Consider the following 15,000-nt stretch of genomic DNA (forward strand, 5'->3'; position numbering starts at 1 on the left):
ATGTATCCACAATTCATTTAGAGTTACTTAATAGTCTATTTCTTATACCATATCTCTATCCCGTGAAATTCTCGAGCCAAAAGATGGATGCATATGCTGTGTTTCATTTTGCTAAATGATATCAATTAAATGGTGTATCAATTCCATAAATTGCATATAGCAATAAATAAATCAGCAAAATTCTTTCTAATATTTTAGATAGAAGAAACATTTCTTCTATCTAAAATATTAGAAAGAATGTACCCTTCTATCCAAATCCAATTTGCATCGATAAAATAAATCCAAATTCCAGTAGTAGATGAATAATTGCAAATTTGTGTGTGTACGAGATTAGAATAACTTCAAAATAACTGACATAATTTTGTATTTTTCCTGATCAGAAAAATACATGAAAAAGAAAGGAGGTAGAAAAATTTTTGGATTTATGGTTAAAGAAGAAAAAGAAGAAAACAGGGGTTCTGTTGAATTTCAAGTATTCAGTTTCACCAATAAGATACGGAGACTTGCTTCACATTTGGAATTACACAAAAAAGATTTTTCATCGGAAAGAGGTCTACGAAGACTTTTGGGAAAACGTCGACGTTTGCTGGCTTATTTGGCAAAGAAAAATAGAGTACGTTATAAGAAATTAATCGGTCAGTTGAATATTCGGGAGCAGTAATTTAATCGTTCAAATTTTTTTCTTGTTTTATTATTTTTTTAGTAGTCTTATAGTAGTCTTAGATTTTTCATTTTGATGAGCCTCGCTTTGAGGAATTCATGGAATAATCCATTTTCATGGAATAATGAATTAAGGAAGAAAGGATATGAGTCTACCGCTTACAAGAAAAGATCTCATGATAGTCAATATGGGCCCTCAACACCCATCAATGCATGGTGTTCTTCGACTGATCGTTACTCTCGATGGTGAGGATGTTATTGATTGTGAACCCATATTAGGGTATTTACACAGAGGAATGGAAAAAATCGCGGAAAACCGAACTATTATACAATACTTACCTTATGTAACAAGGATATAGAGAGATTGTAGAAAGGGGATAGGATAGTTATTTTTGCAAGAGACTTGTTGTAAATTCCTTAACTTAAGAAAGAAAAAAGAATAAAAACACAGATACATAACATAAAAAAAAGAATAAATAAGACGAGATTCGACCTCCCCCTACATATTTAATTTCCTCTCCTATACAAAAACTAGCAAGACCCACTCCATTGGTAATTCCATCAATAACACCCTTATCAAAAAACTCCGTGAGTTCGGTTAACCCTCTTATACCGAGGGTAAAGACCCTAGTATAGAAAATATCTATATAACCACGATTATATGACCAACTGTATATATTTTTTTTTACTTGATCTAAAAATTCTTTTTTAGGATTTCCTTTGTAAAAAGAGTTTATTAAATCCAAATTCTGAAAAAAAGAATAAGCGGATCCATAGAAGATATATGCTATGAATAAACCAAAGATAGCTAGACTTACAGAAGAAATTGCATTAGTAATAAATTCATATGAATTTACAAAAGAATTAGAACTTTCCTGGGTAAAGTTTATTGAGGGAGTTAACCACTTTGATAATATGGTTAACTCTGCTATTCCATTACCAATTCCTCCATTATCAAAAGAGATTCCTATGAATCCAATGAACAAAGTGAAAAGTAGTAATATAAGAAGAGGAAATAACATAGTATTTCCCGTTTCATGCGGATAGGCAAAAGTTTTTTTAGCCCCAAAAGACGTAGTAAAGGATCCTATCCTATTTCTTGTATTACCTTGAATTTTTGGTATATTTTGTGAAAAAAAAGAAACTCCACTCTTCGTTGTTGATAAAACGAAATCCCTATTCACTCCTTTGGGTATCCTTTTTCCCCATAAGGATATTGAATACAAGGAACTCTCTTTAGTGCTACTGTAATTTTGAAAATGAACACGCAAATACCCATCAAATGTAAGTAAATATATCCGAAACATATAAAAGGCAGTTAATCCTGCAGTAAAGGAGGCTATTATTCCAAAAAAGGGCGAATACAACCAACTATTACTAAGGATTTCATCTTTGGACCAGAAGCAAGCAAGAGGTGGAATACCACAAAGAGAAAGTGTACCCCATAAAAAAGTAGTTCTTGTGATTGGAATGTATTTTCTTAAACCGCCCATAAGAACCATATTTTGACTTTTATCTGGTGAATATCCAACAAGAGGTTCCATTGAATGAATAACGGATCCGGATCCCAAGAACAATAAAGCTTTTGAATAAGCATGAGTGATCAAATGGAATAAAGCAGCTTGATAAGAACCTATACCTAGAGCTAACATCATATAACCCAATTGAGACATTGTAGAATAGGCTAAGCTTCTTTTAATATCTCTCTGAGCAAGAGCTAAAGTAGCTCCTAAGAATAGTGTTATTGTACCTACTAAAGAAATAAAACTCATTATCAAAGGTAAAGATATGAAAAGAGGAAGAAGTCGAGCTAGAAGAAAAATTCCCGCAGCAACCATAGTTGCTGCGTGTATAAGAGCCGAAATAGGAGTGGGCCCTTCCATAGCATCGGGTAACCATACGTGAAGAGGGAATTGTGCGGATTTCGCAACTGCACCAAGGAATAATAAAAAAGCACACAAAGTAGTAAGTAAAGAGTTAATTCCATTATTAGGAATCCAGTTATTAGCTATTTTGAACAAATCCCTAAACTCTAAACTACCTGTTATCCAAAAAAAACCTAAAATTCCTAATAATAGACCAAAATCCCCTACACGATTAGTTACAAAAGCTTTTTGACAAGCACTCGCTGCGATTGGTCGTGTAAACCAAAAGCCTATCAATAAATAAGAACACATTCCCACGAGTTCCCAAAAAAAATAAATTTGTATCAAATTGGAGCTAGTAACCAATCCCAACATGGAAGTATTGAAAAAACTTATATAAACAAAAAATCTCAAATATCCTTCATCGTGAGACATATAACCATCACTATAAATAAGAACCAGGATTCCTACAGTAGTAATTAGTATTAACATAATAGAAGTAAGTGGGTCAATCAAGTATCCAAATTCTAAAGAAAAATCATTATTGACGGTCCAAGACCATAGATATTGATAGATCGAACTTCCATTTATTTGTTGAATAGACAGTTGAACTGAGAATACCATAGCTATACTTAAGAGTAAAACACTAGGAAAAGCCCATATGCGACGAAGATTTTTTGTTGCTGTCGGAATAAGAATAAGGCCAAATCCCATTGACATAATAACTGGAGTGGGAGAAGAGGGATTACCCATGCATATTGATATGTATGTTCCATAAGAAAAGAAATTGCAATTTTTACTTCAATTTTTACTTCAATTTTTCTATAAAATTGTTTCCGATTCACCAAACCAATTCTTATCTCTTTCTGAAAGAATAAATAAAAAGAATAAGAAAAAATACTGAAATTCTTAATTTTTCCAAAATTTATCTCATTGAAATAATTAAAAATTAAGAATGGGTTTAGTTGGTTAAATTAAAAAAGTTAATAAAATAACTAGGTAACGAAGTTATTTTATTAACTAAATAAAGATATTTATAAAAATAAAAAAAAAAAAGTGGAATCATTTTACTTTCTATTCATAATTCATTTTTATATTTCTTTAAAACAAAGATGAAACAGCTCTCTTGTTCCATAATTAACTGATTGAGTGAATTCCAATGAAAACCTATGTTTATAAGAAATTATCGAATAGTCCTTACTTCATATAGAACTAAAATTCTAATGACTATAAATTACCTAAGTTTTAGAATGTCTTGTTTAAGAGACTCAGTATTTTTTGTTTTGATTGGAATTCCTTTCCTTTATGGAATACCATTCTGAACTTAATTAACTATTTTCATTTTCCCTTCTTTTTATCCCCCCGTCTTATCTTATATGGGGGATAGGCTTCCATACCATATATCTATATATGGAGTATACTTGATATATAAATAGATATAAATAGATTTAAATGAGAAACCCTTCTATATATTCTATATTATTAAAAAAAAAGTATAAAATATATAAAGAAAAAATGTTAAAAAATTCTTGTTGTCTTATCCGCATTAGACAAAATGAAGTAAAAAATAATTCAAAATTTAAGTATCTTTCAGTATCTAAGTATAAATACTAATAAAAAGAAGAAAGAAGGATTGATTTGCAGCAATAGATGTCTTTCACATACAACTAGAAAAAAGTAATTTCCTTTTTGAATGGCAGTTCCAAAAAAACGTACTTCAATGTCAAAAAAGCGTATTCGTAAAAATATTTGGAAGAAAAAGACTTATTTTTCCATAGTACAATCTTATTCTTTAGTAAAATCAAGATCATTTTCGAGCGGTAATGAGCATCCAAAACCAAAGGGTTTTTCTGGGCAACAAACAAATAATAAGATTTTGGAATAATATGAATTGACTTATCAAAAAAGAATTCCAATTATTTAATAATTTGGATTCTTCTTTGAATGTACTTTTATGTGTCGAATTACTCGGTACAATATTCTTAGAACAAAAAACCCCTCTTATCTTATATATACAAGAAAAAAAAAGTTTTGTTTGGTATACTGTGTGCTAAGTATTCTTTTCCTATCAATGAACTTTTCATAATTTTCCTAATAGAATCCTCATATTCTATTAGGAAAATTATGAAAAGTGGAGTATTCTTACAATAGGACTTACAACTTCCACCTATCTTCTCCAAAATCATAAGGTTAGTAAATCTTATTAATAAGAGCATAAAGACTTTCATTCTAGAAATTTTTAAAAAATCCAAAAAGCCTTTTCTATTTATCCATTTTATTTTAATTTCATCATTAAATAGAAACCCTTTTGGATTTTTTTCATTGTATTGAAAGAATTTTCAAAATGTAAAGGGGAAATTAATTAGAAAAAATTAGTTCTATAATTGCAAGTTAGAAAAAAGAAGTTCCAACTCTTTCAAGCAGTGTTTGTGTTTCTATTGGGCAAAGCAAGAGTTTATTGTAAAAAAAAAAAAATGGAAACGATACTACCAAACGAAGTCTATTTTAATGAAAACTCTAATGTTCCTAAATTTTATGGACTTTCCCAATATCGACGATTCCCAAGATAATAGCTATTATTCTTTTAAGTTACCTATTATTTGAAGTTAGCCGCCATGGTGAAATTGGTAGACACGCTGCTCTTAGGAAGCAGTGCTCAAGCATCTCGGTTCGAATCCGAGTGGCGGCATTCTTGAAAAAGAATACAATAGATTAGAAATCAATTCGAAATTTACAATTTTGTAATGGGACCTTCCCCTTATGCTATTTGCAACTTTAGAACATATACTAACTCATATCTCTTTCTCAACGATTTCAATTGTGATTACGATTCATTTTATAACCTTATTAGTTCGTGAACTTGGAGGATTACGCGATTCGTCAGAAAAAGGAATGATAGTTACTTTTTTCTCTATAACAGGATTCTTAGTTTCTCGTTGGGCTTCCTCGGGACATTTTCCATTAAGTAATTTATATGAGTCATTGATCTTCCTTTCATGGGCCCTGTATATTCTTCATACCATTCCTAAAATACAGAACTCTAAAAATGATTTAAGCACAATAACTACGCCAAGTACTATTTTAACGCAAGGCTTTGCCACATCGGGTCTTTTAACTGAAATGCATCAATCCACGATACTAGTACCTGCTCTACAATCTCAGTGGTTAATGATGCATGTCAGTATGATGTTATTAAGCTATGCAACTCTTTTGTGCGGATCCTTATTATCTGCCGCTATTCTAATCATTAGATTTCGAAATAATTTCCATTTCTTTTCTAAAAAGAAAAAAAATGTTTTAAATAAAACATTTTTCTTTAGTGATATTAAATATTTTTATGCAAAAAGAAGTGCTTTAAAAAGAACCTCTGTCCCTTCATTTCCAAATTATTACAAATATCAATTAACGGAGCGTTTGGATTCTTGGAGTTATCGTGTCATTAGCCTAGGATTTACCCTTTTAACCGTAGGTATTCTTTGTGGAGCAGTATGGGCTAATGAGGCCTGGGGATCCTATTGGAATTGGGATCCTAAGGAAACTTGGGCATTTATTACTTGGACCATATTCGCAATTTATTTACATAGTAGAACAAATCCAAATTGGAAGGGTACGAATTCTGCACTTATAGCTTTGATAGGATTTCTTATAATTTGGATTTGTTATTTTGGTATAAATCTATTAGGAATAGGCTTACATAGTTATGGTTCGTTGTTACATTAACACCTAAATGATTACATAAAATAAAACCTTCATGAAATGAAGGTTTTTACTTTTATGTTTTATTTGAGAACCCCTTGAACGCCTTATCAAAGGGTTCTCAAAAATTCGAGATAGATCTAATTATACTTTTTTACTTATTTCTGCATTATATACTTTTTTACTTATTTCTGCATTAATAGAGCAGACGAGTAAAAAAAAGCAAACCTATTTAGGATAATAATTGGATAAGAGAGCCTCTACCCTGTCAACGGATAGGGAGAGAACAAAATCTGGATAAATACCAATTCCTATTACTGGTAAAAAGATACAGATTAAAATAAAGAGTTCTCGTGGTCCAGAATCCACAAAATTTGCGTTTGGAACATTAAATAGCTTGTATCCATAGAACATCTGGCGTAACATAGATAATAAATAAATAGGAGTTAATATCATTCCAATTGCCATTACAAAAGTAATTAGTGTTTTTGGCATTAACAGAAATTTTGGACTAGTAATTAGTCCAAAAAATACTACTAATTCTGCGACAAAACCACTCATTCCTGGTAAGGCAAGAGAAGCCATTGAAAAGCTACTAAACATGGTAAAAATTTTAGGCATTGGGATAGATATTCCCCCCAGTTCTTCGAGATAAACAAGACGCATTCTATCAGAAGCGGTTCCTGCCAAGAAAAAAAGTGTAGCACCAATAAATCCATGGGATAATATTTGTAAAATAGCTCCATTGAGTCCAATGTTGGTTATGGAACCAATTCCTATAATTATGAAACCCATGTGAGATACAGAGGAATAAGCTATTCTTTTTTTGAAATTTCGTTGACCAAGAGAAGTTGAAGCTGCATAGATTATTTGGATCGCTCCTATTATTACTAACCAGGGCGAAAATAGATAATGAGCATGAGGTAACAATTCCATGTTGATCCGAATCAATCCATATGCTCCCATCTTTAATAATATTCCCGCTAAAAGCATACATGTACTATAATGTGCTTCCCCATGGGTATCTGGTAACCACGTATGTAGGGGTATAATCGGCAATTTGACAGCATAAGCAATAAGGAAGCCAAAATATAAAAGTATTTCCAAGGTTGCAGGGTATGATTGATTAATTAATCTTTCCAAATCTAATCCTGGTTCGTTGGAACCATATAAGCCCATACCCAGAACTCCGATTAAGAAAAAAATGGAACCGCCTGCAGTATACAAAATAAACTTTGTAGCTGAATATAGACGCCTCTTCCCCCCCCACATGGATAAAAGTAAGTAAACAGGAATTAATTCTAACTCCCACATGATAAAAAAAAGTAAAAGGTCTCGCGAAGAAAATAATCCTATTTGACCACTATACATTGCGAGCATCAGGAAATAGAATAATCGCGAATTCCGTGTAATTGGCCAAGCTGCTAAAGTAGCTAAAGTAGTGATAAATCCTGTCAATAAAATAGATCCTAATGAAAGTCCATCGATTCCCAATCTCCAGTGGAAATCGAAGACATCTATCCATTTATAATCCTCCTTTAATTGGATTAAGGGATCCTCCAGTTGGAAATGATAACAGAACGCATAAGTCATTAGAAGGAATTCTAATAAACAAATAGATATAGTATACCACCTAACGACTTTGTTTCCCTTATGAGGTAAAAAGAAAATTAATGAACCTGCAAATATCGGCAAAACAACAAGTATTGTTAACCAAGGAAAATAACTCATGATAAAGTGATAAAGACAAGATACGTTTTGACCAGAAAAGCCCGTGCTCGATTATTTCGAGCACAGGCTTCTTCGGTAAAGAGGAATCAGACGATTCGAGTGAAGTTTTTTGTAACGTATCAATAAGATAGAGCCATGCTACGTGTTGTTTCAGGCCCTAAATAAACGCGGACACTTAAAAAATCTGTCGGGCAGGCAGATTCACATCTCTTACAACCCACACAATCTTCGGTTCTCGGCGCGGAAGCAATTTGCTTGGCTTTACATCCATCCCAGGGTATCATTTCTAATACATCTGTTGGACAAGCTCGTACACATTGAGTGCATCCTATACATGTATCGTAAATTTTTACGGAATGTGACATTGGATCTATAAATTTTTCTTTTCAACATAAAATTTTTCGATCTGGTAAAAATGAAATTAGTACTATAATGAGTCATATGTATTGTAGACACCAGACGAAGCAATGGTTTATCCAAACTTCAAAAAAAAAAATCTATTTTTTAATCTGTTTGTGAGAAAGCGTGAAGAGAGCCAAGAGACTTTAATTTTGGATTTCAACAATAAATAAGAAATAAGAAAGAATTTTACGAATTGTACAGACGAATTCGAATTAGCCAATAAATTGGCTATCGTCTTTTCAATATAAATTATTGCAATATTCAAATTGCAATATCAATGAATTACAAATACAAAAATTCATTTAAGTGAAAAAGAATACTATGCAATAATCTACTAAAAAAAATGGATATTCTCAAATAATACTAAGAAAATAGTATTGATTTCTATTTATTTTAATATGTGCGCCTTTGTTTAGAGGATTCTATGTCTAATTATTCAAAAGTCTAATTATTCAATAAATTAGATTGATTGATACGAGTGGATTTCCTATTACGATGGATGGAAGAAAGAATGGATAGTCCAATAGCGGCTTCAGCAGCTGCAAGGGCTATAACAAAAATTGCGAAAATATCTCCTTTTAATTGGCGACTATCAAATAGATCAGAAAATGTTACGAGATTTAGATTAATTGAATTCAGTATAAGTTCAAGACATATTAGAGCTCTAACCATGTTTCGGCTTGTGATCAATCCATAGATACCAATCGAAAATAAATAGACACTCAAAAAAAGTACATGCTCAAACATCATTAACTAACTCCTTATCAATCTCGATTCATTTCAATATGAGGGCAAGAATTGAACCGATTCAATTAATTACAATAGAACAATTACACAACAAAAGAAAAAAAAAAAAAAAAAAAAGGAGGTATTTGTTGGCAGTAGATGGATTTTACTAAATCAAAATTGTGATTCTTTAGTTATTTATTTTAGATTTGCAATTCTTATAATTTGTACTTTTTCTAAGTTTTCTTATTGCCGAGCCATAGTAATTGCACCTATTAAAGAAACTAGAAGAATTATGGAAATGAGTTCAAACGGAAGATAAAAATCGGTTGCTAAATGAATTCCAATTTGTTGAACATTATTTATGAGACCCTGTTCTACTATTTGGTTTGATCTTGTAGTCCAAAGAATTCCATACCACGACGTATCTGGGATAGTAGTCATTAGTGAAAAAACAATAGTTATACAAACGAGTGAAGTGAACCCATCTCCAATAGTCCAATAATTCTTATCTTTAGACCATTCTGAGCCATTTACGAACATTACAGCGAATATGATCAAGACATTTATGGCTCCCACATAAATAAGAAGTTGTGCGACAGCTACAAAGTAGGAATTTAATAAAAAATAGAATAAGGATATACAAACAAGAACTAATCCCAGCGAAAAGGCAGAATAAATGGGGTTGGTAAGTAATACTACTCCTAGACCCCCTAGTAGAAGAACAAATCCCCCAAATAGCATAAGAATCTCATGTATTGGTCCAGGTAAATCCATTATGGATAAAAAGAAATTAATAGTATAAAATTTTTCATGAACTGACTAAAACTAAAGGATTCAAGGAAGGAAAAAAGGATTAGGGTATTTTTTTGTGTATAAACTTATAGTTATAAATTATATTATATCACGAAAATCTAGTCTGATTTAAAATAAGAAATAATTTCCAATAAGCAGTAGTTTTTCGTTTTTCTTTATAGTTTAATTTTAAAGTTTAATAAAGAATTATTAGATTTTTATAACAGAAAGACAAAATCAAAGTTTAGTAATCAGTAATCGTTCTTGAATTCGAAGATTTTTCTTTGTTTATTTTACTTTCAGACGAATTCCTAATTGTTTGAATTGTGTAATCTCCCATTATGGAGATTGGTAACCGACTTAAAGCAATTTGATTGTAATTCAATTCATGACGATCATAGGTAGAAAGTTCATATTCTTCAGTCATTGATAAACAGCTTGTTGGACAGTACTCAACACAATTGCCACAAAATATACAAACTCCGAAATCAATACTATAATTAAGCAATTGTTTTCTTTTAATATCCTTTTCAAATCTCCAATCCACAACGGGTAAATCTATCGGACATACGCGAACACATACTTCACAAGCAATACATTTATCAAATTCAAAGTGGATTCGCCCTCGGAAACGCTCTGGTGTAATTGATTTTTCATAAGGGTAGTGAATCGTTATAGGTAAACGATTTGTGTGGGATAAGGTAGTTATGAAACTTTGACCTATGTACCTTGTAGCACGTATTGTTTGTTGACCATAACTCATGAACCCAGTTACCATAGGGAACATATTCATTCTAAATATCTATGAAAAAGATATGTTTCTTTCTCTTGTTTGAGAGAGCTTTTGTGTTGAAAATATTCTTACTATTATTGTATTATCTTATTTATAGTGAAACAAGTTGAGAAGAGGTTGTTAATAAGAGATTGCCCAGGGAAATAGGTAAAAGAAATTTCCATCCAAGATTTAATAACTGATCCATTCTCATCCTCGGTAAAGTCCATCTTATTGTGATAGAAATGAAGAGAAATAAATAAGCTTTAGTTAATGTAATAAATATACCCATTGTCATTTCCAAAATTCCAACTGCTTTATTCATTTGGAAAAAATCAAAAAAGGATATATAGGGAATAGATAAATTCCACCCGCCCAAGTAGAGAACTGTTACAAATAAAGAAGAAACTAATAAATTTAGGTAAGAAACAAGATAAAATAAACCATATTTGATACCGGAATATTCAGTTTGGTAACCTGCTACTAATTCTTCCTCCGCTTCTGGTAAATCAAAGGGTAATCTTTCACATTCTGCCAAAGAAGAAATTAAAAAAACCAGAAAACCTATAGGCTGACGCCAAATATTCCATCCAAAAAAACCGTATTTTGACTGTGCTTCAACTATATCAACTGTACTTGAACTGTTAGATAATCATAGTCGGTGATAACATCACAGTTCCCACCGCTATTTCAAAACCGTACATGAAACCTTAGCTTCATACGGCTTCTCTATGATCAGAAAAAGGAAAGGACTGTTTTGTTCCTAGCCCCGGGGGCGTAGATAGAATTAGATAAAATAAAATAGATTTGAAAGTCCTAAATTAGACCAAAGGAATTCCGTCTGCTAGAATAAGAAAAAGCGCTTCCGAATTGATCTCATCCTTTATAATATAATGAAAATTTTTCTTTGTTCAGTAATAACTTAATCTTGGAATAAAACACTTGTTACTTGTTATAGGAATTCAATTAATAAATGGAAAGAGTTGGGTATTAGTTCATGAGCAATTCTGCATGAATATGGATAGAGGAAGGAAATAATGAAAATTTTTTCTAGTGCACTCCATATCTTTTTTACTATTCTTCTTTCCCCAGGGAGGGGGTATTTAAAAAGAAAAAATGGATAAAGGGTTAATTCGTTCTTGATAGCCATTTCCTTAACAAGTGAATGGGAACATACTCTGGATCGGAATCCGAAGAAAGTACTACTTGATAATTTCTACAAATTGCAAGTCCTTATTATGATTCCTTTTATGGGCAAAAATCTCTAATGTTTTAGATTTTCCATTACTAATCCTTTATGTACTTTAGTGTTCCTAACCCTTCACTAACTTTTGGTGGATTCTTCTTATGGATTATTAAGTTATAGTAATAACTAGGAGTATTCTAGTAATGGAATTCCATATCGTGAATCCTTTATTCTTGGCCGCTTCAAGATATGATGACTAATTAAAAAATATCAACCTTGGGATAAAGAGTTTACACTGCTTATGTTTACTTCCACTTTTTTCTTGTACGTAGGAAATGAGATTTTTTCTTTTTACTACAAATTTATAAGCTGTTTTGTTTCACTCATATAGCTATCTAGTTTAACTTACCAACCCAAATACTAAATAAGAAAAGGAATATAAATAGTTAATGGATTTTATAGGAAAAAGATCTATTTTAACGAATCACACGTAGAGATATTGCTAGCACACAAAAAGTTAATGGTATTTCATAACTAATGGATTGAGCAGCAGCTCGTAGACCGCCTGAAAAAGAATATTTATTATTTGAGCTATATCCTGCCATAAGAAGACCAATAGGAGCTATACTTGAAATGGCAATCCATAAAAAAACACCAATACTAAGATCGGCTAAAACAAAATGATATCCCAAAGGGATAACTAAAAAACTTAATAAAACTGATATGACTGCTATAGAGGGTCCAATGCTAAATAAAGAAATATCTCCTCGGGATGGCAGAATATCTTCTTTAAAAAGTAGCTTAGTCCCATCTGCTATAGCTTGAAGCAGGCCCAGGGGGCCAGCATATTCAGGACCAATACGTTGTTGTATCGACGCAGATATTTCTCTTTCTAACCACACAATTACGAGTACCTCTATTGTTATTCCCAAAAGGAGGGTCAAAATGGGTAGAATCGATATCAGTCCATAGACTTCTTTTAATAATTCCAATTTCGAAAAAGAATTGATAGTTTCTACCTCTACCCTATCTATTATCATTTCAACGATCAACTTCCCCCATAATGATATCTATACTACCTAATATCGTCATGATATCAGCCAATTTCATTTTTTTAACTAGCTGAGGAAGAATTTGCAAATTAATAAACCCGGGTGGACGGATTTTCCATCTCCAGGGGAAAAGGCTATCATCTCCTACTAGATAAATCCCTAATTCACCTTTTGGGGCTTCTACTCTTACATAAAGCTCTTGTCTTGACAATTCAAAATTGGGCGAAGGTTTTTTACCAAGAAATTTATACTCAAAATCATTCCATTCAGAATTATTTTCTTTCTTAAAGCGTCGGACTTCTAAATTTTCATAAGGTCCTCCAGGAATTTTTTCTACAGCTTGTTGAATTATTTTGATGGATTCCCTCATTTCACCAATTCGTACTAAATAGCGAGCTAACGAATCCCCTTCTTTTTGCCATTGGACTTTCCAATCAAATTGGTTGTAAGACTCATAAGGATCTACTTTACGAAGATCCCATTGTATTCCAGAAGCTCGTAACATCGGTCCCGATAAGCCCCAATTTACTGCTTCTTCTCCGCTAATAAAACCTACTCCTTCAACTCGCTCTAAAAAAATTGGATTCTGTGTAATAAGTTGTTGATATTCAACAACTCCGCGTAAAAAATAATCACAGAAATCTAAACATTTATCGATCCATCCATAAGGTAGATCGGCGGCTACTCCTCCGATGCGAAAGTAATTGTGCATCATTCGCATACCTGTAGCAGCTTCAAATAGATCATATATTAATTCTCTCTCTCTAAAAATATAGAAAAAAGGAGTCTGTGCGCCGAGATCCGCCATAAAAGGTCCAAGCCATAGCAAGTGAGAAGCTATCCGGCTTAATTCTAACATAATTACCCTAATATAGCTGGCTCTTTGTGGTATTTGAATATTCTCCAAGAATTCTGGTGCATTTACTGTTATTGCTTCTGTAAACATAGTAGCTAAATAATCCCACCTTGTTACATAAGGTAAGTATTGTATAATAGTTCGGTTTTCCGCGATTTTTTCCATTCCTCTGTGTAAATACCCTAATATGGGTTCACAATCAATAACATCCTCACCATCGAGAGTAACGATCAGTCGAAGAACACCATGCATTGATGGGTGTTGAGGGCCCATATTGACTATCATGAGATCTTTTCTTGTAAGCGGTAGACTCATATCCTTTCTTCCTTAATTCATTATTCCATGAAAATGGATTATTCCATGAATTCCTCAAAGCGAGGCTCATCAAAATGAAAAATCTAAGACTACTATAAGACTACTAAAAAAATAATAAAACAAGAAAAAAATTTGAACGATTAAATTACTGCTCCCGAATATTCAACTGACCGATTAATTTCTTATAACGTACTCTATTTTTCTTTGCCAAATAAGCCAGCAAACGTCGACGTTTTCCCAAAAGTCTTCGTAGACCTCTTTCCGATGAAAAATCTTTTTTGTGTAATTCCAAATGTGAAGCAAGTCTCCGTATCTTATTGGTGAAACTGAATACTTGAAATTCAACAGAACCCCTGTTTTCTTCTTTTTCTTCTTTAACCATAAATCCAAAAATTTTTCTACCTCCTTTCTTTTTCATGTATTTTTCTGATCAGGAAAAATACAAAATTATGTCAGTTATTTTGAAGTTATTCTAATCTCGTACACACACAAATTTGCAATTATTCATCTACTACTGGAATTTGGATTTATTTTATCGATGCAAATTGGATTTGGATAGAAGGGTACATTCTTTCTAATATTTTAGATAGAAGAAATGTTTCTTCTATCTAAAATATTAGAAAGAATTTTGCTGATTTATTTATTGCTATATGCAATTTATGGAATTGATACACCATTTAATTGATATCATTTAGCAAAATGAAACACAGCATATGCATCCATCTTTTGGCTCGAGAATTTCACGGGATAGAGATATGGTATAAGAAATAGACTATTAAGTAACTCTAAATGAATTGTGGATACATCTGTATCCTTAACATACTGAAACGATTGTCATTATTCGTATCAAACCAATAGCGATTCATACAAGCTAAATCTTCTAATCAATGGTGGGCCAATAATGAATTTTTTTGCATATGTATTAAGACGCTTGGCCTGATTTC

At 32.1% G+C, this 15,000-nt stretch overlaps 1 non-coding gene across 1 annotated transcript; it reads left to right on the plus strand.

The window, feature by feature from the left end:
• Positions 1-5,134: 5,134 nt before the first annotated feature.
• On the plus strand, positions 5,135-5,214 carry TRNAL-UAG (transfer RNA leucine (anticodon UAG)). Its single transcript has one exon. It is a non-coding gene; the product is annotated as a tRNA-Leu (tRNA).
• The last annotated feature ends 9,786 nt before the right edge of the window (positions 5,215-15,000 follow it).

Source organism: Triticum urartu, unplaced genomic scaffold (genome assembly GCF_056163025.1).
Source record: "Triticum urartu cultivar PI428250 unplaced genomic scaffold, HENAU_Tu73 scaffold2, whole genome shotgun sequence".
NCBI classification, from domain to species: Eukaryota; Viridiplantae; Streptophyta; class Magnoliopsida; order Poales; family Poaceae; genus Triticum; species Triticum urartu.